The sequence below is a fragment of the Leucopleurus acutus genome (genome assembly GCF_964270905.1).
Source record: "Leucopleurus acutus genome assembly, chromosome: 17".
Classification (NCBI taxonomy): domain Eukaryota; kingdom Metazoa; phylum Chordata; class Mammalia; order Artiodactyla; family Delphinidae; genus Leucopleurus; species Leucopleurus acutus.
Window position 1 is genome coordinate 47711352 of NC_139159.1, and position 25665 is coordinate 47737016.

Sequence of the window (25665 nt, forward strand, 5' to 3'; positions counted from 1 at the left end):
TACCAGCATACAGTCACCCCAGAAGTAAGTACACAGTACCCACCTACCCACTCCCAACCCCCAAACAGGCAAAACAGTTGTCTTCTCCATGGTGGTTCAACACCTTCCAACTTGAAATAGGTGACAGTCTTTGGAAACAGTTACTCTAGGTTTTACAAAGGTTTTATGTATATAGTTTGTTGCAAGTAACAAAAGTACTCTGCAAGACTCGCTTCTTTCCAAAATTAAAAAAAATTACTAGTCTGTATTTGTTTTAGTATGATTTTTTTTCTTTTCGTTTGTTTGTTTTTGCAAAGCAGCATAGCAACATTGTGACTGTAGGATGTGCCTGAGGTTGCGGTCACAACTCAAAACATTATTTGCACATCAGGAAGAAAACTGGAGGAGATGGGGATCTTTAAGGAAAACAAACAAAAAAGGTACAGTTCTAGAGAGGTCACTGCACTGCTCCTTCGACGTGCACTCTCCTGTAGCGTAGCTGGTGGCCATCTTGTTTTCCTCCAGGAAGTGAGGGAACTGGTGTTTGGGGATGCTGTCGGGCAGCTCCCGGCTTCTCCATCTCGGCACTCATGGCCGACTGGGAGCCGTCCATCTTGGAGGTAGCAGTGTTATTCACCACAGACCTGGCCCCCAGCGACACTGGGAGGTGGGAATGCCACCACACTGGATCACGGAGATTTCGTTGGTCTTCATGGCCAGGTCACCGTTGAGCATGGTGGTGTACTGGTTCCACACAACAGGGTCCACCGTCACTGAAGGGGCCAGGATTTCCTTGGGAAATATCTCGGGGACCCTCTTTCCGTCCGTTCCTAATAGAGCCATGGTGTTCTCCATGGCCAGCTTCCTGCCACGGCGTGCTGAGCTCTTGTTGGCCCCATGCGTCATATAATGGACCTTCAAGTTGCCTTTGGTGGTAGAAGCTCGCCCACAAATGTTACACACGAAAGGCTTCTCCCCAGTGTGAGTCTGCTCGTGAATCTGAAGCACGCTCGCAGGTGAGAAGTTCTTCCTGCACCTTGTGCAGCTGTGCTGCTTGGGCTGTCTTCGGGGCTAGACCGCTAACAAGGGTGTCATACTTGCGGACATGGTCGCAGGACCAACAAATGCACCAGGAACTTCAACTTTGACATAGGTTGGCTGGGCTCAGATAAATGTCTGTGGGCCACTGCTCTGACCTTCCATCTCAGTGCGGCTGTTCTCGGAGCTGTCCACTTTGCCACCAGCATCGGGAGACTTGGACTTGACACTCTCCGCTTGGCTATTGGCTGGGGAGACTGCCTGGAAGGACGTGGTCTCCAGGACATCTGGACCTCGGCTCAGATACTCCTGGTCCCCCATCACCGAGGAGGAAGAGTCTTTGGTCAAGCCACCGCTCTCCACTGAACCATTTTCTCAGCTGCTCTGTCGCTGCAGGACAAGACCAGCGAGACCCGCCTTCCCCAGGGCATCTAGGGAAGCCACCGAGGCCAGCCCTAGAGTAGGTGATGGCAAGTGGATGCTAGGAAGGGGCATGGGGAGCTTCGAGGAGCTGCCAGGGGCCTCCTGGGAGCAGACTTCCTCTACATCGATGCTCTCGACATCATCATGACAGACGATGCTTGTACTGACATTTTCATCGACCATCATTGGCTCGGGACACATAAAGTCACAGGGATTCTCCGGTAGAGGCGTGTTGGGAATCTGACAGCCCATGTGCATCTGAATATGCTGCTGCAGCATGACCGCGTTGGTAAACTTCTTCTGGCGGATGGGGCACGAATGCTGCATCTTTATGGACGTGTTGGTCCAGTGCACCCCAAAGTGCGTCTTCAGGTTGCCTTTGGTGGAGAAGGCTCAATCACAGATCTTACACTGGAACAGCCTCTCCCCGGTGTGGGTGCAATAATGCATTATGAGGGAACTTTGGCAGCTTAAGACACGGTGGCATATGAGACATTCGTTGGGATCGGTGGTGGTCTTGTTGATGTTCTCCACCAGCTGCTGAAATTTCAGGGTCTCTGACCCCAGCTCAGGTGTCCCACTCCCTTGGAAGCCACCAGCCCTCAGGGGATTATGGTTTAACCTCTCCCCGGGTAGGATGGATCCATCCTCACTTTCCGGAGAAGGGCTGGGCTGCAGATTGGTGGGCAATGGGCCACCATGAGGTCCTTGGGGTTAGTCCCCAAAGAGAGATTCTGAGGTAGCCCTACATTGGGGGTCCCCATCGCAAAGATGGGCCCTCCTTAGAGAGATTCGTCTACGGAGACAGGGCCAGAGAGCGCGTAGGGAAGGCCACTGCCTGCCGCCATCTTGTCATGGACTTGGCAAACAGCTGGGGGTTTGCCTTCACCTGGGGATGCTGATGAACGTGCACCTTGAGGTCGCCCTTGGGGGTGAACCAGTGGCCGCAGGCAGAGCACACGAAGGGTCTCTCTCCAGTGTGGGAGCGGAGGTGGATCTGCAAGGAGCTATCAGTCCCCAAAGCCTTGCTACAGTACTTACACTTGTGCTTGTAGAGGACTTTGTCCTTGGGTTTGACATGTACCGGGGAGACACTCGGTGGCTTCCTTTCCCTTTCTTGGACGGGTCTAATGCCACGGCGGAGAAGGGGCTCTGGAAGAGCACAGAGCCTGGGGCCTGAGGTAGCAACACCCCCGAGGGGCACGACAGGACACTGGGGAGCACCTGGGTCCCATCTGGCTTCAGGGAGAAGGGCGTCAGCGCCGGGGACGCGGAGCTGGCAACGGAAGGGATGCTGGTGTGAGGTAGCTTGGCTGGTTTCAAGGTGTTCAGGGGGCAAAGCTGGTCTCCCCGCTTTCCGGATAAGTAGAGCCACAGCCGCCGAAGCCTGCTGGGACACGTGGCCGCCCAGCGTCTTCAGGGAGTCGGCTCCGGCCACGCCGCTGGAGTGGAGGGCGTGGGAGGTCCACAGGTTCACCTGCATGCAGATCTGCTCCGCGAGCTGGATCTGCTGCTGCTGCAGACACAGGATCTGCTCGAGGACCCAGGGGATGCTGCTGGCGCCGGGCAGCAGGGCTGGGGGCGCGTCCACGCTCCGCCGGTTCACGGCCGCCTCGGTGCCCCGTAGTGCTTGACGCGTGACATTGGTGTTGGCCACTTTGCCTTTGGGTAAATAGCTTATGTCCTGGGGTGTGGGTGGCAGGGCGGCCTCCGTCTTGAAGTACACGACGGACTCTGCCCCGGCTTCTCCTTCGTGTCCCCTGAGCTGCCATCATCCTCTCTGTGACCATCCTTTCTGCTTGGGCTGTGTGACTGGTGGCTCAGCACAGCCCCGGAGAAATCTTCTGAAGGCACCGGCCCCTCGCTGTCGTTCATGATGAGGACAGGTGGATGTTTAGTGCGATTTTTCTTATGGTCTAAGAACTCTGAGAAACTGAACAACTTGGCACGGCGTTTCTCACAGATGTGAGTCTCCTCCCGCCGAGGCCTCTTTATCCCTGCTCGGTCCACAGTCACGTCATCGCCACCCCCTGGGGAGTTCATTGGAGCACCCGGCTCCCCCGCCGCCGGCGCCGCGTATGCACGCTCCGGGGCCCCCTGCTGCGGCTGCTGTCCTCCTGGTCGCCCTGGTCCTCCTCCCAGGTGATGTGTTGCGGTTTCGCCTGCTTGGCGCCTCAACGTGGTGCGAGCATCGGGGCTCCTGGAGAGCCGCAGTTATTTGCCCACTCTGCCACAAATTCCTGGAGCTGGGAAATTCACCCCCCTTCGGCAGGAACGCGCATGTCCCAGTAAATTCCTGATGCTGTCTTTAAGTTCTTAATTTGTGTGGTAGGTAGAATAATGCCTCCTCAAATATGTCTGCATCCTAATCCCCATTGAACGTGGCACATTACATGGCAAAGGCGAATTAAGATTGAAGATGGGGACTTCCCTGGTGGTGCAGTGGTGAAGACTCCACATTCCCAATGCAGGGGGCCCGGGTTTGATCCCTGGTCAGGGAACTAGATCCCACACACATGCTGCAGCTAAGTGTTCGTATGCCACAACTAAGGAGCCTGCAAGCCGCAACTAAGGAGCCTGCCTGCTGCAACTAAGGAGCCCTGGAGCAACCAAATTAATTAATTAATTTTTAAAAAAGATTGAAGGTGGAATCTAGGTTTCTAATCAGCCAACCTCAACATAGAGAAATTATCTTGAATTATCCACATGGGCACAATGCAATCACAAGAGTCCTTAAAAGTAGAAGAGGGAGGCAGAAGAGGAGACAGAGTCAGAGAAAGAAATGTGACAATGGACGTGAGTCAGAATGATGTGATGTGAGAAAGGCTGAACCTGCTGGCTTTGAAGATGGGGGGAAGGGACCAGAGCCAAGGAATGTGGGCAGCCTCTAGAAACTGGAAAAGGCAAGGAAGCCGATTCTCCCCTGAAGTCTCTAGAAGGGAATGCAGCCCTGCCAGCACCTTGATTTTAGCACTGGGACCCATTTTGTACTGCTGACCTCCAGAACTGTGAGATAAATTTGTATCCTGTAAGCCACTAAGCTTGTGGTAATGTTAGAGCAGCAAACAGAAAGCTATTACAAAACCGCATCTAGATTCCAGGAGATGTTTTGCAAGACTGATGGCCCTTTTACTTCACTTCCTCACCGCCTCTCCCTCTCTGATTCTATAAAAGAAACTGGCATCCAGACCCAGATAAGATGGTTTTTCAGAGACACTAGTCTGCCGTCTTCTCAGTCTGCCAGATTTCCAAATAAAGTTGTATTCCTTTGCCTCAACACCTCATCTCCGATTCGTTAGCCTGTCGTCCAGCGAGCAGGGCGAGCTTGGACTCAGTAACAAATTTGCCTTAGCCAGCCAGGAGCCTTGCTGCTCATGGCTAGCCGGCCCCGCTCAGGGAATATTGGGGCAGGGCCCTAGCAGCTGCCAGGACCATTGTCCTGAGGATCTTCCCTTCAAAGTTCCCTTGAAGCGGCACCAGCTACCCCAGCACTTGGCAGTTGAGGCAAGGAACCAACAAACTTCCATTTCGGGAACTTCGGTTCCATCTGGGGCTACAAGTCGATGGACTCGATTCGATTCTGGAGGGTAAGTCACTCCGGCATGCACGCTAGGAACATATTCCCCCTCAGTCTGGGTTTTTCCTTTATGGGAAAGCCAATCTGGTGGGGGTACCCTGCTAGAGGGGGGAATTGTTGTTGGACTCTACCTGATTCTGGGAAGCGGTTCACTGGGAACTAGTTCATTGGTTTTTTAGGGTAAGTCTACCCGATTTGGGAACTGGTTCGTTGGTCTTGTCTTGGTTTTCTCTTGGTTTTGTGTGCATCAGTGCTAGAATTTGTGCCTTTTGTGTTGGAATTTGTCTGCGTCTTTTCTGTCTTCGTGTTGTCAAACTTTTAAAAGTGGAAAATATCTATCCTGAAGGAGAGCCCTTTGGGGAATATATTAGATAAATGGGCAAAACATACCCGTGAGCCTATGACTAAGAAAGACATGATGTATTATTGTAATAGGGTGTGGACCCAATATATGTTAGGATCAGAAGAACGATGGCCCCTGAATGGCTCACTCAATTATTACACAATCTCACAGTTAGAAATGTTCTGCAGAGGAGCAGGGAAGGACTTCCTGGTGGTGCAGTGGTTAAGAATCCGCCTGTCAATGCAGGGGACATGAGTTCAAGTCCTCGTTCAGGAAGATCCCACATGCTGCAGAGCAACTAAGCCTGTGTGCCACAACTACTGAGCCTGTGCACTACAGCCCGCAAGCCACAACTACTGAGCCCGCGTGCCACAACTACTGAAGCCTGCGCACCTAGAGCCTGCGCTCCGCAACAAGACAAGCCACCGAGATGAGAAGCCTGTGCACCGCAACGAAGACCCAAACACACCCAAAAATAAATTAATAAATATATAAATTTATTTAAAAAAAGAGCAGGGAAAAGAGTTGAGATTCCATATGTAGGAGCATTTATGCTATATTGCATCAGGAGGAAAAGGAGTCAGAGGGCTGCCACCTTATGGTTCAGGGGTCTGAAAGGAAACCCAAGGGGAAACCTGTTCTACAAGTGAATAGAAAAAAATGAGAGTGGGGACATGTTATTTCAAAACTGAAACCCCCCTCCAGCCTATCCAGCTCCCCCAGTGGCCGAGCTGGCGGCACTGGCAGTTGTTCCAACTGCCCCCTCCCATGCCGCCAACACATTCACTGCCTCCTGTTTCCCCTACCCAAGGGGATCAAATAGAAGTTTCTACGGTAACCTCCGGGGCACAGGGACCTGGTTTAGTATCACCATCTAAGACCAGACAGGGCACCCAATTTGGACCAGGAGCCACTTATGCAGCAGGGCAATTTCCCTTGCCCCAATATCTTGTAAGAGGCCATCAGACTTCCTTGCACTTGAAGCATCGGATTCTGATTTCCCCACAGGGGGCCGGGTAACATTGACAGCGGGGAACAAATTGATTGATTTTCTAATAAATATGGGAGATCTTAAGAGGCTTGTAAATACTAAACAAAGGGGAAACAAAGTCATCCCAGGAGAAACTTGCCTGTATCTTTGGGATACAAATGTCCTATCTGGTCTTCTCAAGAACCCTTACCTCTGCCATCTTTTTAAAATGCAAATTTTGAAAAAGCGGGTACAGTAATTCAGAACTTGACTTGTTTTCCATAAATATTAGTAGAAAGGGTTTAGCCATCTAGACAAGCCATCTAGACAAGTGAGCTTGATTTGTTCCATCTGTCAGAAAACCAACTTTAATCCTCTTTTGTAAACTGATGGGTTTTACATTGCTGTACCTGACTCAGGGCTGAAATTTTGAAATGAGAACTATGATGTCTCTCTGTTTGTTTGTCTTTGGATAACATTGCTGAGGTTAATCTGTAAATGAGCTCTATTTAATTGGCTTAAAGAAAAGTAAGCGCTTACAAACCAAACCATTCTAAATACAAGAGAAATTAAGCTAAATGAGTTTCAGGTTCATGTGAACTGGGAAATACATAGTATTAAATTAATACCTGGTATTAATGTTTAAGTTTGTTGATCTAATTAATATAGACATGTCTTTAGAGCCATCAACATTAAGTATAGTACTTTCACTGCATCTAGGTTTAATAAAAGTTCAATGAAATCTTGTTATATCTGTTGCAAATTTGTCAGCAAGAAAAATAACTTGATATGATGAAACTTTAAATATAAATGAGATAAGAGCTTTTAGGTAAACCATAAGAATAATTATGTTCTAAAAATCATCTAAAATAGTTTCTCCAGATTTTGGTAACTATTACTTGCCTCTTGGTTGTCACTGGAAATTAAGGTTTTTAAGAATCGGGGATTCTAATTTAAATATATAATTAAAGTTACTGAAAATAATAAGACAGTAAAAAAAAAAAACCCACCAAATCCAAAGACATAAGAATTATACACCATGATCAAGTTGGACCCATTCCAGGTCACAAGGATGTTCAATATATGCAAATCAATCAATGTGATACACCACATTAACAAAAGAAAAGACAAAAGCCACATGATCATCTCAATAGATGCAGAAAAAGCATTTGATAAAAGTCAACATCCATTCATGATAAAAACTCTCACCAAAGTGGGTACAGAGGGAACATATCTAAACAAAATAAAAACCATTTATGACTAACCACAGCCAACATAATACTCAATGGTGAAAAGATGAAAGCCTTCCTGCTAAATTCAGGAACAAGACAAGGATTCCCACTCTCACCACTTCTATTCAACATAGTATTAGAAGTCCTAGCCACAGCAATCAGACAAGAAAAAGAAATAAAAGGTATCCAAATTGGAAGGGTAGAGGTAAAACTGTCACTGTTTGTAGATGACATGATACTCTATATAGAAAACCCTAGAGACTCCACACAAAAACTATTAGAACTAATAAATGAATTCATCAAGGTAGCAGGATACAAGACTAATATACAGAAATCTGTTGCATTTCTTACAATTATACTAAAATGAAATATGAAAAAGAAGATAGTAAAAAACATTTAAAATTGCATCAAAGCAAACAAACAACAACAACAACAGCAACAAAAAAACTAGGAATAAACTTAACCAAAGAGTTAACTATAAAACTGAAAACTATATGCTGAAAACTATAAAACATTGATAAAGGAAATTGAAGATGACTCAAAGAAATGGAAAGATATCCCATGCTCTTAGATTGGAAGAATTAATATTGTTAAGACGGCCATACTATCCAAAGCAATCTACAGATTTAATGCAATCCCTATCAAAATACCCATGACATTTTTCACAGAACTAGAACAAATAATTCTAAAATTTATATGGAAGCACAAAAGACCCAGAATTGCCAAAGCAATCCTGAGGAAAAAGAAAAAAGCTGGAGGCATAACCCTCCCAGACTTCAGACAATACCACAAAGCTACAGTAATTAAAACAGCATGATGGACTTCCCTGGTGGTCCAGTGGTTAGGAGTCCATCTTGCGGGGGCTTCCCTGGTGGCGCAGTGGTTGAAAGTCCGCCTGCCGATGCAGGGGACACAGGTTCATGCCCCAGTCCCGGAGGATCCCACATGCCGCGGAGCGGCTGGGCCCGTGAGCCATGGCCGCTGAGCCTGCACGTCCGGAGCCTGTGCTCTGCAACGGCAGAGGCCACAGCAGTGAGAGGCCCACGTATCACAAAAAAAAAAAAAAAAAAAAAGAATCCATCTTGCAATGCAGGGGACACCCGTTCAATCTCTGGTCACAGAACTAAGATCCCACATGCCACAGGGCAACTAAGCCAGGGTGCCCCAACTACTGAGCTCGCGTACCACAACTAGAGAGCCCATGCGCTCTGGAGCCCACGTGCCACAACTAGAGAGAAGCCTATGCATCACAATGAAGAGCCCACACCTCGCAATGAAAGATCCTGCGTGCCACAACTAATACCCGACGCAGCCAAATAATAAATTAAAAAAAAAAAACAGTTTAAGAAAAAAACAAACAAACAGCATGATACTGGCACAAAAACAGACATATAGGTCAATGGAACAGAATAGAGAGCCCAGAAATAAACCCACACACCTATGGTCAATTAATCTACAACAAAGGAGACAAGAATATACAGTGGAGAAAAGACAGTCTCTTCAGCAAGTGGTATAGGGAAAGCTGGACAGCTACATGTTATTCAATGAAATTAGAGCACTCCCTCACACCATTTAAAAAAATAAACTCAAAATGGTTTAAAGACCTAAATATGACATGACATCATAAAACTCCTAGAAGAGAAAATAGGCAAAACGTTCTCAGACATAAATTGTAGCAATATTTCCTTAGATCAGCCTCCCAAGGCAAAAGAAATAAAAGCAAAAATAAGCAAATGGGACCTAATCAAACTTAAAATCTTTTGCACAGCAAAGGAAACAATCACCAAAATGAGAAGACAACCTACGGAATGGGAGAAAATATTTGCAAATGATGCAATGCAACTGACAAGAAGTTAATATCCAATATATACCATCAGCTCATACAATTCAGTATCAAAAAAACCAAACAACCCAATCAAAAAATGGGCAGAAGACCTAAATAGACATTTCTCCAAAGAAGACATACAGATGGCCAACAGGCACAGGAAAAGATGCTCAACATTGCTAATTATTAGAAAAATGCAAATCAATACCACAGTGAAGTATCATCTCACACTGGTCAGAAAGGCTATCTTCAAAAAGTCTACAAATAATAAATGCTGGAGAGGGTGTAGAGAAAAGGGAACCTTCATACACTGTCAGTGGAAATGTAAATTCGTGCAGCTGCTACGGAAAAGAGTATGAAAGTTCCTTAAAAAACTAAGAATAGAGTTATCATATGATCTAGCAATCCCACTCCTGGGCATATATCTGGAAAAGATGAAAACGCTAATTTGAAAAGATACATACACTCCAGTGTTCATAGCAGCACTATTTATAATAGCCAAGACATGGAAACAACTCAAGTGCCTATCAACAGACAACTGGTTTAAGAAGATTACATATATATATGTATGTGTGTGTATATATATATATATATATATATATATATATATATGATACACACAATGGAATATTACTCAGCCATAAAAAAGAATGAAATATTGCCATTTGCAGCAACATGGATGGATCTAGAGGATATCATACTAAGTGAAGTAAGTCAGACAGAGAAAAACAAATATTATATGATATTACTTATATGCAGAATCTAAAAAAGAATACAAATGAATCTATATACAAAACAGAAACAGATTCACAGACATAGAAAACAAACTTATGGTTACCAGAGGGGAAAGGGAGGGGGGAGGGATAAATTAGGAATATGGGATTAACAGATATAAACTACTATACGTGAGATAGATAAGCAACAAGGGTTTTACTGTATCGCTCAGGGAACTATATTCAATATCTTGTAATAACCTATAATGGAAAATAATCTGAAAAAAAAGTGTGTATATAACTAAATCACTTTGCTGTAACCTGAAATTAACACAGTATCAACTATACTTCAATTTAAAAAGTTGGGGGGGCTGGGGCTTCCCTGGTGGCGCAGTGGTTGGGAGTCCGCCTGCCGATGCAGGGGACACGGGTTCGTGCCCCGGTCCGGGAAGATCCCACATGCCGCGGAGCGGCTGGGCCCGTGAGCCATGGCCTCTGAGCCTGCGCATCCAGAGCCTGTACTCCGCAACGGGAGAGGCCACAACAGTGAGAGGCCCATGTACCGAAAAAAAAAAAAAAAAAAAAAAAGTGGGGGGGCGGGGAGGATAGAAAGCTAATACAACTTATAAATGCTCAAACTATTGTACTGAGTAGTCCAGTTTTCCCCATTCGGTACTATTCTAGCCGTTTGAATGTGAAGCAGAGAATTGGTTTTCTGTATCTTGCAAGGCTTGCTTATAAATCTACATAAGGCCCACAGCTGGCAATCCTTTTGTTATTTGTTACTTCACCTGTCCAAATCCAGTGAATTAAGAACCTTTTTTCCAGTGTCTGATGCTGTTTTTAACATTAGCAAATCTGTACAAGCTGCACAAGGACATTGAATATTAAATTCTTTAAAATTTCTTTGCCAAGTTTCACTTAGTTCATGATGATTATACTCTCCAGGGATGTTTCTGTCTCTTCTGTTAACATGGAGGAGGTCATGTCATCTACTGGTGAAAGAGAACCGCTCTTTGTTCTTTTTCTCGGCAAAGCTCCTCTCCTACTGCCATCACGAGGCACCAATGGGCGCTCAGCCTCTTCATGGTTACTGGTCCTGGCACCACTGTTTGGCTCAGATATGGGCAATAAGCCAGCTCTTCCCTGGTACTTCTGAACCTGGGGCCTGAGAGCAAGTGTTTCAATCTCTCTGATGGTGAAGTAGTGAAATACTGGGGATAGAAACGACGAGTGTCTCAGCTGAAAGAATAAAGCTGAACGGAGGAGCAGGGAAAAGCGAGAGAGCAAGAGAGGAAAACCTCACATTCTGAGTTCTTGGCACCTCTTATGCTTGAGGCACAGCTTAATCGAAGACCTTCCCAAAGCTTATTTATATGAGCAAATAAATTGTTTTGTTTGGATTTGGTTTGGTTTTTGCCTAGCTTAGTTTGAGTTGGTTGGGTTTCAGTCAACTGGATTTTAGTCTGCAAGGAAAAGAACCCTGATGAGTACTGACAGGGGTCTATAAAACTCAAGTTTTCATTGATCTTGCTTCTAACTATGAGTTAGGGGTTTCCAGATCTGCTAAAAATGCCACCAAATAATAATCACTATTATACATTCTTTGGACAATTTTCAAAGTCCTTTCACAAGTCAATTTTATTCTGGTATCTTGTTTTCAGTAATTTTCAAGAGTGTTTTATAGAACCATGTTTACTGAAAGTGATTTATTAAAAATAAGGTTATAAGGATAAAAGTTGGGAAATGTTGAACACTATGTCTTGGACAGTCACAATACAGATGATCATATTAAAGTCTCTGAGAAGTGTTGTATTAAATAAAACTGATCAGGTAGTTTACAAAAATAACTGATGGATTTTAAATGTATGAAAAAAAGTTCAAGTTCACTTATAAGTAAACACAAATTTTAAAACTATCACTATTTAAACCAGATTGGCAAATAAAGAAAATCATGTTACTACACTGTTTTGGGTAGGATATGAGGAAACAGGAATTTGCATGCATTGTTGAAGGCAATGTAAATTGCAATATTATCTTTGGAAGACGACTGACAATATTTATGATAAAAATACACACAAACTTTGACTCCCCCCTTCTGCTTACAGAATATTATCTTATAGATATGCTTCTGCAATTGCATGAGAATATTCATTTCAGATTTTTTTTTCTAATCAAAGACTTGAAATAACCTAAACGACCACTATATTGCACTGGTTATACAAATTATGATTCAACCATATAGTGGAATAGTATGTGCCCATTGGAAAGAATGATATAGATCTAAACCAAGATTTCAGCGGCACCATTGCTGCTCTGGGCTAGATAATTCTTTATTGGAGGAGACTGTTCTGTGCACTGTAGGATATTTAGCAGCGTCCCTGAACTCTACCCACTAGTTGCCTGTGGTACCCACACGCCCCAAGATGTGACAATCAAAGATGTATCTAACATCACCCCCAGTTGAAAACTACTGATCCAAGTGAACCAATATTTCCCCCGAGATATATTAAGTGAAGAAAGAAAGATGCAGAAGTGTGTTTAGTGTGCTACCACTTATGTAAGCTATTTACCTATATCTAGCTATATATTGATTAAATAAGATGCTTATAGATGTGTACAATGATTCTGGAAGAACAAGAAACTGGTACAATTCTTGATTTTGTGAAGAACTGGGGGACAGAAGGTGAAGTGAGAAGAAATCTTACTTTTCATTTTATGTGCTTTTCTACTGTTTGAATTTTTATCATGTGTTGAATATATATGCATTACTTTTCAAAGAAGCCTAGAAACTGGTTTCACTTTGTTTAACCCAACAGCTCCTAAATTATATAATTCCATGATTTTCCCCCCGAATAACATGCAGAATGTACTTTAGGAAACATTTCCTTGGTTCCCTTTCATTGTATCATTTTTGAGGATCCAATAGTTTTCTTATTTGAGTCTAGGAAGTTACTAGTTTTAGAAGGTTTTGACCTGAGAAGTACAGAGAAGCCCATTTGACAAACTTGACTTAAGCAGAACCACTGTAATTGAGTTCAGTTATGCCAAATGGCTAAAAGTTTATTAGTCTTGCCTGCCTTCCAAAACCCTGCTGATGCAAATTAAGTTGTTCTTTCCATACAGCATTCACTTTTAGCTGGCCTGAAAAATTTTCCCTCCTCTGTTTCTTATAAACATGGTTTCCAGTTGTTCTGTGGTGATGCTCCAGTACTTGCTTGAATCCTTGCTAAACTCTGCTGTTTAAGATTGAAGATGGTACCTTCTTATTAGAGTAAACATTTACTAAGGGTATAGTAGGTGTCCAGTACCATAAAAGGCACTTTGCAAACCCTGTCTCTGTTACAACAACCTTGCAAATGTGATATTATTGTTCCCATTTTTCTGATGAGGAAGATGAGGTTCCAAAAGTCACTTGCCCAAGATTACTCAGCTTCCACGCGATGGGTCTAGGATTCAAACCCACCTCTTTCACCCTGGAGAAAGCCTGCACTCTTTCTGCTGAATTCTGATTCCTTACCCTATTCCGCTATCACAGGTCTTCTGTTTCCTCAAGAATAATTTTTCTGCTACTTTAAATGCATCTCAAGCAAGATTTTTCCAATTCTTCAAGGATTGTGCTAAAGGCAGTCAGAGGTTGGTAAAAATGCTACTTCTGTATCCCATAACAAAGCCTGTGTTGTCAAGAGTCAAGTCTTATCCCCTGTCATGTGTTATATTTTGAAACAAATTTGTAAGACCACTGACACCCCCCCCACCGTCTGAGCCTATTATTATTTTAATCTCTGCTGAAGAGATTCAACTGCCCAAACTGATTAAATTAAAATGCAATTTAGGTTCAGAAAGTTGCATGTCTAAAGGAATAAAATGTACAGTTTCCATAAATGAGTTCCTAAGATTCTAGCTGTCCAAGGTACATTTGGGTGTCTGCAGCTATTTGCAAACTGAATTGTCTTTGTTCCCCAAGATAGGGATGATTTATTCATCTCTGCAGTAACCAATCTCGACCAAATATTCATTGCCCACCCAAATCTGTGTAACTTTTCAAAGGATTGAGATACAAATGCCTTTTGTTCAGCCACAAAGGACATCAACTGAGCCTAATGTTAATAGTTTCCTCGTGCAGTTACATTTAACAAGATACATAGTCCATTAGGCTCTTGTTTAAGGCCTTGGGGATAAAATGAAAAATTTTCAGCAATTAGTTTGGCAGAATTTCTGGCTCTTGAGGTCCCTGAGGCAACCAGTTAAAAATCAGTAATGTCTAACGAGATCATTTTCATCGTGTTTCTTTTCAATTCACTGTATCAGGCCTTTCCTTTGGTAGTTTTCAGCTATTTCAGTCCTCTTTTTAGATTGCATAGTGTTTTCCAAAGTATTTTCAGGAGGAAGCTAATCCCCAAAAGTGTTCTGCAATAAAAGAGTTTCATAGTTAAATAAGTTGGGGAAATGCTGCATTCTATAGATATTTTTTGGATAGCTGCAATATGCATAAGCAAAATAAAGGCTCTGAGAGGTGCTATAATAAAGAAACGTGTTTAATTTGTTTTAATCTAATTTCTCTGAAATTTGTTGAACCAGAGATGACCCCTCTTCTCCCTCTCTCTCTAACACCCATTAAATCTCACAGTGAATTTATTTACCTTTGGAAAACACTGACATTGGTTACTGCAAGGTCAAGGGGACAGTTTACTCCTTTAACCCTTTCTGTAGTGAGACAATTGGGAAGTTTGGAGGATGCAAATTCACGGAAACTCCAGACTTCAAGTGAGACTCATGGCAGGGTGCCTGCTGTGTAGACATTTGCTAAATGTCCACTGAATGAATAATTCCTTCTGTGGAAAAATGAACTTTATTGTTTTAGATCAGCTTTAGATTTACAGAAAAGTTGTGACGCTAACGCAGAGTCCCCATGTACCCTGCACAAGGTTTTCTCCTGTATTAGCATCTTCTGTTACTGTAGTAGATTTGTCACAATCAATCAATACTGATATGTTATTAACCAAAGTTCATACTTTAATCGGATTTCTTTTTTTTCTACCCAATATCCTGTTTCTGTTCCAGGACCCCATCCATGACACTAATACACTTAGTCGTCACGGCTTCTTAGGTTCCTCCTGGCTGTGACAGTTTCTCAGACTAGCTTGTTCTTTGGTCACCTTGACAGTCTGCAGGAGTACTGATTAGAATGGTTCCTTTTAATTTTCCTCTTCCCCTTTTGCTATTTAATTGGTGGAAATCAACCATTGGGGTGCCCTTTACAGTTTTTGCATAAACCTGTGAACAAACTCTTCCAAATGGGAGATGAAGGACCCCTGGATTGGGAGAGCCAGGAGCACAAGCAAATGCTGAACGAACCAGGGTGTGGACAGCATTGCAACTGGTATACTATTCTTCTTGTTTGTACCACCTTTTTTTGTTTGTTTTGTTTTATAATTTTTACTGGGGTAGAGTTGATTTAAAATGTTGTGTTAGCTTTAGGTGTATAGCAAAGTGAATCTGTTATACATATACATATATCCACTCTTTTTTAGATTCTTTTCCCATATAGGCCATTACAGAGTATTGAGTAGAGTTTCCTGTGCTATACAGTAGGCTCTTATTAGTTATCTATTTTATATATAGTAGTGTGTATTTGTCAATCCCAATCTTCCAGTTACCCACCGGTAACCATAAGTTTATTTTCAACATCTGTGGTTCTATTTCTGTTTTGTAGATAAGTTCACTTGTAGCCTTTTTTTAGATTCCACATATAAGTGATATCATATGCTATTTGTCTTTCTCTATCTGACTTACTTCATTCAGTATGACAATCTCTATGTCCATCCATGTTCTTGCAAATGGCATTACTTAGGTTTTTTATGGCTGAGTAATATTCCACTGTATATATGTGCCACATCTTCTTTACCCATTCCTCTGCTGATGGACATTTAGGTTTCTTCCATGTCCTGGCTATTGTCAATCGTGCTGCAAGGAACATTGGGGTGCATGCATCTTTTTGCTTGCACTGCTTTGCTTTTCTGCTTTCTCCTTTTTTATCTTCTTTTGTTACTAGCAGGTGCCTTGGAGGTGAGGAAATGAGATTTTTCAGCTTTTCACATCCCTCAGTGAGTCCCCTTTAGTTTACATCTCTCCTCTGTATCAAGTGCATACTCGGAAAAAACAAAGCCCACTGGGATTCGACTTTGGCAAACTCTTGTGCTCCTGTGGTCTTCATCTCTGGTCTTCATCTTAAAAAGGAGAAATGCCTTGCTAGGCTTATTCTGGTATTTTAACCATCCCTATGCCTGTGCCTAGAAATCTTGCTATGAGGTTCCTAGGCTCCAAGGATAAAACCAGATCTTTTCTGATGTTACCATCACTGGGGGTTTTCTTTCTCTCAAAAAAATAAGATTTATGCTAATCAAGTGAATGTGTATACTTCTTAATTTCTATTTTTAAAAATAATATCCTCATCTTTTTTCCATGGAGGCTTTCCTTGTTGATTATTATAGTCTTTTAACATTAAGGTTTTACCACTGAAATTGCTGCTTGTTTCTTCATAAGGGATTCAGTGACTTCTCGTAGAGAGACCTCACTCCTCACCTCATGTGCTGGAACAGGCAAATTTTGCCAGGAGTTTTGAGTTCATCTCTGTCAACTGGTCAGTTCCTCAGTTGAGTAAATACTAGACTGTTTCAACAACATTTGCTCAATTAATCATCTTCTCTAACTGGCGTTATTGCTTGTTTGGAACAAATTTCTTTATGACTTTGCTTAGTCTTCTCACTGCCTCCCTCTTTCCCTTTCTTTCTCTTCCTCATTTACTTCCACCTTGTTTTCTCTCCTTTGCGCTGAGCTCAGGTGTGATTACATCCAATAAAAATCAAAGTGTGAAGAATGGTGTGCACTCTGTAAAGTTCTCAGGCAGTATTTGCAGTTTGTTAATCAGAAAGGATTTCTGAACTGAGGCTGTTTTGGGGGATGGGGTAAGGGAAGAGGTTTGGTCGGGTATTTCTGCTGCTATTTGCTTATGCTAGATACGGGTAAACTATTTTTGCAAAGGGCCAGACAGGAAATATTTTAGGCTTTAGGGGCCATACAGTCTTTATTGCAACTGCTCAGTTCTGCCGTTGTAACAGGAAAGCAGCTGTAGACAATACGTAAGCAAATGAGCATGACTGAGTTCAATAAAACTTTATTTATGAACACTGAAGTTTGAATTTTATGTGATTTTCATTTGTCACGAAATGGTATTCTTTTAAAAAATGTTTTCAGCTATTTAAAAATGTAAAAACCTTTGTTATTTCGTGGCCCAAAATAGGGGGAGAGAGAAATTTGGCCTGTAGATTCTAATTTGTCATCCCCTGGCTTATGTCAAGATTCCAAGATCCCCCTTATACCAGTCAACTAACAACCAACCGGAAACCAACCAACTACCAATCAACCACCAAATAAACAACAAACAAACCATGCAGCAGGGTTAAAGGAGGTAAGGGAAGGTGTCTTGTAGAGGATCAAGCCATCCGAGTTGATAAGGGGGAGGGTGTTACAGGCAGAGGGATTGAGCTGTGCCTGATGCCCTGTGCCTGCTAAAGCTAGAGGACAGGGCTAGCCAGAGGCCACTGATGCAGTGACATCGTCACCTCTTGGGCATGTTCACATTAAAGACAACTACCATTTATACGGTGCTCACTCACCGGGCGCCGGCAACTCTGCTTGAAACTTCTGATGGACTCTTCACTTTCTTGTGCAGTAGGTGTGGTTGTCCCTCTATGAGAGACACAGAACTGCTGAACGCCTTGCCAAAGTCAAACAGCTGGTGACAGAACCAGGATCCGAACCCCGGCTAGTTGACCCACAGCCTCCTTCCGTCCCCCGCTCCATGCAGCCTCTTCTAGGAAAGATCTCAGAAAATCAAGGCAGTTATCCTGCCGGAGTTCCCCAAAGCAAGCTTTATCATGCTAAATAGGAGACAGCTGGTAATAACTCATCAGTATCTGTTAGGATCAGCAAAGGCTCTGAACTGCTGACTTCCTTCATCTGCCACTTTAGGGGAAGAGGCAAAGAGATGTAATGGGAAAGAACACCTGAGCTTGACTCCTGGCTCAGCTGTTTATTATCTGTGTGATTTACTTAGCTCCCTGAGCCCCAGCTTCCTTACCTGAAAGGTGGGGAATAAGAGAAACTGCCTAGCAGACTCATAAGAATTTAAAGAGACGATGCATGCAAACAACTGGCATAGTGCTTGTCACAAAGTAGGCACTAACTCAAGCCTGCTACCCTTCAAGCAGTCATTGCTCATTCATTCCATAAGCATCTATTGAGTGGCTGCTGTGTGCTGGGCACCGGGTAAGCATTGGGATAAACACATGAGTCAGACATTTCCTGCCTCCAAGGAGCTGACAGTTGGTAGAGTGACAGGCACATAAACAAATAAGTTTGACCACGTGCCACAGGAATACGTGGGGCCAGAGTGAGAGCACATATGAAGGAGTGGGTATTTCTAAGTGAACAGGTAAAGGGACACAGAATAGGCTTCAAAGAGGAGGTAGCCGTGTTTATATCCAGGCAACTCAAGCTAGCTGGTCCTGTGCAACTCCTGTGGCTGATCTCTCACCAACATAAATCTTGTCTCAGGGAAAAGATGAAAAAACAACCCACTTTTCCTAAAAGCATTTTAAAAATCTATGCAAATTTTGGAAAGCAAAACAGGAAGTCAAATTATAGGCAAGGAAAACACTCCTTCCTTAGCAAGTCTCTTTGCTTTGGAAGTTTCCTGCCAGGATGTTGACCAGAGAGAGAAACAGCCTGACTAAGAATCATTTGTTCCTCAGGAGTTTCTTTAAAAAGAAGCTGATTTCTTTATTTTCACATTCTCTGTGGCCTCGGGAAACACCTTCTACAAAAATAGAACTATCCAAAAGAGATTAAGGAGAAACGACTCCTTTCGGGTTTAAACTGTCCATATATGACAGTGGCATTACTGCCTTCGAGTCTGCAGAGTTTTTATATAAAGCACATTACAGCGGGAGGGGGCTGGGACAGGCTGCCTGAGTTTGGGTTCTGGCTCCACCATTAAATAGTTATGTGACCTTGGGGCTGTTGGGAGAGATAAATGAGATGATACCCATACGGTGATGACCAGGCCACCTGGCCCAAGAAATGTTAACATTTAGTTATCATTTTGTTTCCCCTAAGAATCCATCTATTATAGCCCATGAGGCTAAGCATGGTCTGTTCCACCTTCCCCGTGTGGTTCTGTGCTCCTGGTCACTCTGTCCTCTTCTTGGTTCAACACACAACATGCTCCCCCACTGAGTCTTCTCACCACTGTGCCTTTACCGTGACCAGCTCTCACCTCCCCCTTCATCTGTCTGACTGCTATTCATCCTCTGCATCTCAGCTCAAACAACTTGCTCAATGAAAACCTCCCTGACCTCCCAGCCTAGGTGAGGTGCCCTGGTGAATATGCCCATACGTCTGGGAAGTTTTCCATTGTGACAATGTCACACTTGCAGTTACTTGTTCATGTCCAATTTCAAACTAGAATGTAAGCTACGAGAGGCTGCTGGCTCCAGGCATCTAGCTTGGTACCTGGAGTGTAATTATATTCTATAGATACCTGTTGACTGGGCAGTAGGTAAGCAGGTATTATTATCCCCCTCACAGAGGAAGAAACCAAGAAGCCAGTGAGTATAAGAGCAGACTCATGATCACACAGCTAGGGGTCTCAGGACCCAGGACTTGAATCCTGGCCTCTGTCTTGAAACACAGTGGTGCTTCCAGGAGAAAGCCCCAGCGACTGAGTTTAGAGTACTTGGACTCTCATTCATCTACAATATAAACGTGCAGAAATGTCAAAAACCTACTATCATGCCACAGAAATATTGGGGAGCTGGGCCTCTCTTTCGATGAAAACCCTCTCTTTTCAGTCCCAAGCAGGGTCCTTTCTCAACCCTTTCCTTCTTACTGATAACACAAGTCCCAAGGATGTCTTTTGCTTACATCTTCTTCCCAGGGTTCCGGCAACTCTTCACTGTGAGCCCCTTTCTTTGCTTAGTTTGAGTTTCAGAATAGTGTAGAGGCATGCATCCCACCCTTCAGTTTCATCCTCTGCTGTGATTGTGAGACAAGCACACAATCTCATTTTTATTTTTTTTTTGCGGTACGCGGGCCTCTCACTGTTGTGGCCTCTCCCGTTGCGGAGCACAGGCTCCGGACGCGCAGGCTCAGCGGCCATGGCTCAAGGGCCCAGCCGCTCAGCGGCATGTGGGATCTTCCCGGACCAGGGCATGAACCCGTGTCCCCTGCATCGGCAGACGGACTCTCAACCACTGCGCCACAAGGGAAGCCCCTCATTTTTATTTTTAAAGGTTTTTACTGCTTGGTGGAAATAAAGTCACATGCATACATATACACATATACCTAAAGACAAACACTGGGGAGGCAAAAAAACTTCAAGAAATCTCAAAAGTCTCCAGTAGTAATTGTCCCTGACTTTCATCTTTCCTGTCAGTTATCATTTGAGGGGACTGTCCTGGATGCCCCCATCCCCATCCACATGCTCATGTGGCTGATGGGGGAAGGCCAAGATCAGGCACGGTGCCCTAAGTTCACAGAGGAAGGCTTTGTAATGAAACTCAAAATAGGAAAGAAGAGAGATATTTAAAAAGTATAATAAAGACCTAGTGGGTGCTAATTGCAGAGATTAACCAGAAGATGATATCTTTAGGGAGTGCCACCAGTGAGGAGGGGACCATGTGCGGAGATGGCCTAGCTAGCGAAGTAGTAACACTGACTCCTTGGTGGACTTACTTCTCCCCACAGAAGAGCTACAGATACTTCCTCCAGATCAAAGACAAGGAGGAAAGCCCAGGAGTTGTGGGGAATGGGAGGAATCAAAGCAAAGGAAATACAACCTTTCATAGATTTATATTTTCAGAGTTTTCTTCCCATCTTCGTCTCACATTTCCTTGGGACAACTGGTATACCCTATTCCATCATTCTTTTCTTTCTTTTTTTTCCCCTGATGATGGACCTTCTTCTACTTACCAGGTTGTCATGCAAGATACCCAGATAATTCTGTTAGGGTGAAACAATAGGAGCCAATCAATTGGTTTAAGTGTTCTAGACCTAAGTTTCATTTTGCTTCAAAGCAATAAGCAAGGGACTTCCCTGAGGTCCAGTGGTTAAGACTCCATGCTCCCAACTCAGGGTGTCCGGGTTCGACCCCTGTCAGGGAACTAGATCCCGCATGCTGCAACTAAGAGCCCACATGCCGCAGCTAAAGGATCCTGCATACTGCAACAAAGATCCCACATGAGGCAACGAAGATCCCGCGTGCTGGCAAGCCAAGACCCAGCACAGCCAAATAAATAAATATTAAAAAAGAAACTTATTAAAAAAAAAAGCAACAAGCAAGTCCCTTCCCTCCCAAATCTCACCTGCAGCATATAGGAAAAGTCAAATTAGGCATTTCTGATGCAAAATTGTCAGGGGGCCCGGGTTCGATCTCTGGTCGGGAACTAGATCCCGCACGCACGCGACAACTAGGAGTTCGCATGCCACAGCTAAGGAGCCCACGAGCCACAACTAAGGAGCCCACGTGCTGCAAGTAAGGAGCCTACTTGCTGCAACTAAGATCCGGCACAACCAAATAAATAAATAAATATCTTTAAAAATTTGTTGGAGTAAGGAAAGAGGAATGAGAGAGATAGATTCTTTCTCCTGAGAGACATTCATCTGAATGTCTTTTGTCGGCTTGAACAGTAGGGTCATGTGGTATAGCCCCCGTCCCTGAAAAACATGGCGATTCCTAGGAAATGTTCTATTCATGTGGACCAATGATTGAAGGAGTGTTAAGTATATAAAAAGAAAGGGGGAAGCTATATGCCCTTCCCGTCAAGAGCAGAAACCATGCCTTCATCTTCTTTATATCTCCACAGCATAGTGCAGGGCTTGGCGTGAGAGAGCGTATCAATAAAGGTCTGTTGAACAGAAGAAAACTTTGGAAATGAGGAGAGCTGAGAGCACTGTGATTCGATGCAGGTTGAATGACTGCTGGGAATGGCCTTTAGGAACAGAAGAGGAGGAAGAAAAGATTAGGGGAGCTGACTGGAGGTGTGTGTTCACAAAAGGGGAAAGCGAGTTTCGGGAAATTTATGTGAGCAGGAAATTAGGGGAGGATCATGACTTCCAATACCCAGGGCCGCATGTAGTGTAGCCTGGCCTGATTGTGTGGACGTGACCTGACCCAGATAGCAGGACCTTATTCCTCAGTGACAGAATAGATGAGGCAAAGGACTGTTGGTTGGGCTGGACAGAGGATGTAATTAAGAAGTAAATCTGGTATCAGCTATAAAATTGGAACTGCAAAAAGCTCTATCAGGGGCTTCCCTGGTGGTGCAGTGGTTGAGAGTCCGCCTGCCGATGCAGGGGACGTGGGTTCGTGCCCCAGTCCGGGAGGATCCCACATGCCGCAAAGCGGCTGGGCCCGTGAGCCACGGCCGCTGAGCCTGCGCGTCCGGAGCCTGTGCTCCGCAACAGGAGAGGCCACAACAGTGAGAGGCCTGCGTACTGCAAAAAAAAAAAAAAAGCTCTATCAAAGTAAGTTAAGTAATGAGACTATGTACTTCTGGGGATGTTCAATCACCGAGTATGTTTTAATCAGACAAGACACCATCAAAGAAGGATACCAAGGAGAATGATGGAGAGAGCTGTTAGGAAACAGTGTGGTCTTTGGAAAAGAAAGTCTTCGACAAATTGTGAAGACAATGAAATGAAGGAGGAGAGAAGATAAAGAATATTTTTAACAGAGTGAGTGAGAGAAAATAGAACAGAATTTTATTTTTTATATTACTGAGGATTAGTTTGACTTCAAGTAACAGAAAATCCCCCAAAGAGAGGCTTATACAAAATATGAGATTATTTTTGTCTCCTGTGACGGTCCAGTTAGGCGACCCAGGGCTGGTGTGGAAAGCGCTTCAAAGTCCTCAAGGCCCCAGGCCCCCTCGGCCTCCCACTCTGTCATCCCTAAGAGTGGTCAGCCTCCTCATGGCCCAGGATGGCTGGGTCCTGGCAGAGGGGCTGGAGAAAAGAGGGCAAAGAGCAGACACTGGGTGTCTTGTAAGGAAAATTCCCAGGCGCTGCCGCATGATACTTCTGTCCCCATCTCATCAGTCAGAACTTAGCAACAGGGAAGCTGGGACATAAGGTGTGGTGTCTGAGAACCCATATCCCCAGCTGAAAAACAAGGGATTCTGTTACTGAAGGAGATTTTTAAAAATGGATATAGGGGCTTCTCTTGTCTTCTCTGCCACAGTGTCATAAAATATATATATATATATTTTAAAAACCATGGCTAAGAGGTTGTATCTTCATAATAGCTGAAAATTATTCTCCAGATCTTAATGAAAATGATTTTTAAAGTGAAGATTCCATCCTAGAATTTTATCTTGAAGCTGACTAGCCTTGAGACATAATAATCCCCTCACTTGCAGATAACACTGGATTTTACTCCACGGTCAAGGCTGTCTAAAGCAGTGAGAGCAGTTGGTTTGTCCAGGTCTTTATGACCCTGGCTTACTAACTCTTTCTCAGAGTCACTTTTAAAAGGAAAATAAATCCATCATCATCATTACATTGTTAAATTCAGTGAACTGTAAACCAACAATGTGAGCCTCATGGAAACCCTGTCCTCACTCAGAAGCACAGCTTTGCAGTAACTGCCACACTGCGTTCCTTTGGCTCTGAGCTCCAGCAGCCAACTCCCTTGGTTTACTTTGCGTTGTAGCCCATCCTAGTGCATCTCTCCCCTCTGCTGTCCACCCTGCCTACCAATGCCTGAAGACTCTTCCGAGGGCATTGCTGACAACGTGGAACTGTGTTCACCATGTAACTAACATATTGTGCTCCAGTGCCCACTACCTTAAAACAACTTCTTGGCCTGGCCTCCCAGATCCATCAAAATCTTACTCACCCTGCTAATCCAACCAGAGTTTCCTCTGAAATGTTGCTATTACACCTGGTATTTGGGGGAAGATGTTAAAGGTATTTTGTGCTTTCCTCCACCATTCTATGCCCTTTGCCTCTTATTGTTACCACTAGGTGATTAGTGGTCCGCTCACTAATAACATAATGGGCTCTGTGGTTTAAACAAAATCGGTTTTCCAACAGGAACGTTAAGAACCCCAGAGAAGTAACATACCTATGTTTAAATGCATTAAAAATAGATTTATAATGGTAAACATATATTAATTATTAACATGAAAAACTAAGCCAATGTACCAACTAGAAAAATAATTGAAAAAAAATTTAAGTACAAGCAAATCATTCTATCTTTTTTCTTCTTGTGGTAAGAACACTTAATATGAGATCTACCCTCTTGACAAAGTTTTAAGTGTACAAAACAGTATTGCTAACCATAGGCACAGTATTGTGCAGCACGTGTCTAGAACTTTCTTGCATGACTGAAACTTCATACCAGTTGGACAGCAACTCCCCTTTCCCCGTCCCCCGGCCCCTGGCAACCACCATTCTCCTCTCTGCTTCTAGGAGTTTGACTACTTTAGATATCTTTCTTTGAAAGAAACCAGTTTGTTTAAGTGTTGTTGGTTCTGCTTTTTAGAAAATGCCTATCATTCTCTCTCTTTCCTCTTCTTTACTCCTATCGATTACCTATTTAAGTGCGAGAGATCTGTGAGCAAAAGGAACTACTAATATCTACTCTAATTAATATTCAGTTTATTAAAGTTGAACACTTTATTTTACCTTTTTTAAGCCTTCAAACTTAACCTATAAATCTAACTTATAAATTCTTTTTGTAAATACAGTGATTTATGTAAAAATGAGAACGACTGCTTTTTTGTTATTTGATTAGTGTTCAATTAACTTATATATTTAAAAAGACTAAGTTTCCTCAACTGACCACGTTTACACATGTAATTAAGTTTCCTAAAATATTTTTCAACTACCCTTACAAATTTGATATATTTGATTTTCTGAAATATTTCAAATGCCTGATGGGGCAACACTTACAAAACCCAGCAAGTAAAATCTTTCTACATCTCAATTAACTCTTACAAATCTAATAAAACTAACTTATACCTGTCGTAAACTGGGTTCTCTTAAACATTCAAACACTATTTACGAACATGTTCAATTATTTACAACTTTCAGATGAAAATCACAAATGGAGTACCAATTTATCATTTCAAAATAAAATCACAAGGCTAATTGGTTAGATTCTCTTAAACATTTCAAAGTCCTTAAATAACACACACAAACTTAATTCATAAAACTTAACACGGAAGTAATAATACTACAAGTTTGATTGGCTTCATCATCTGCATATTTTTTCTACGTCTTTTCCATGGAAGTAAAGTCACTTTAACCAGCCAAGGGGAGCAGGAAGGCAATTCAGGCAGGATGGAGTTATTTAGAACTGCCACACAGATTCTCAGTAAGACATACAAGACTAGGATTTTTTTCCTGGATGATCCTATCTGAGCAACGGGTTAACACACTGAGCTGCTTTTCATAGTTGGATTGGTTCTGTCTACTGTGTCACCGGAGGAGGAGTGTG

The 25665-nt window shown here is 43.3% G+C and overlaps 1 pseudogene across 1 annotated transcript; it reads right to left on the bottom strand.

Annotated features, from left to right (window-relative positions):
* Positions 1 to 366: 366 nt before the first annotated feature.
* Positions 367 to 3722, bottom strand: LOC309974002 (sal-like protein 4; annotated as a pseudogene). Its single transcript has one exon. The product of its transcript is annotated as a sal-like protein 4 (transcript).
* Positions 3723 to 25665: the final 21943 nt, after the last annotated feature.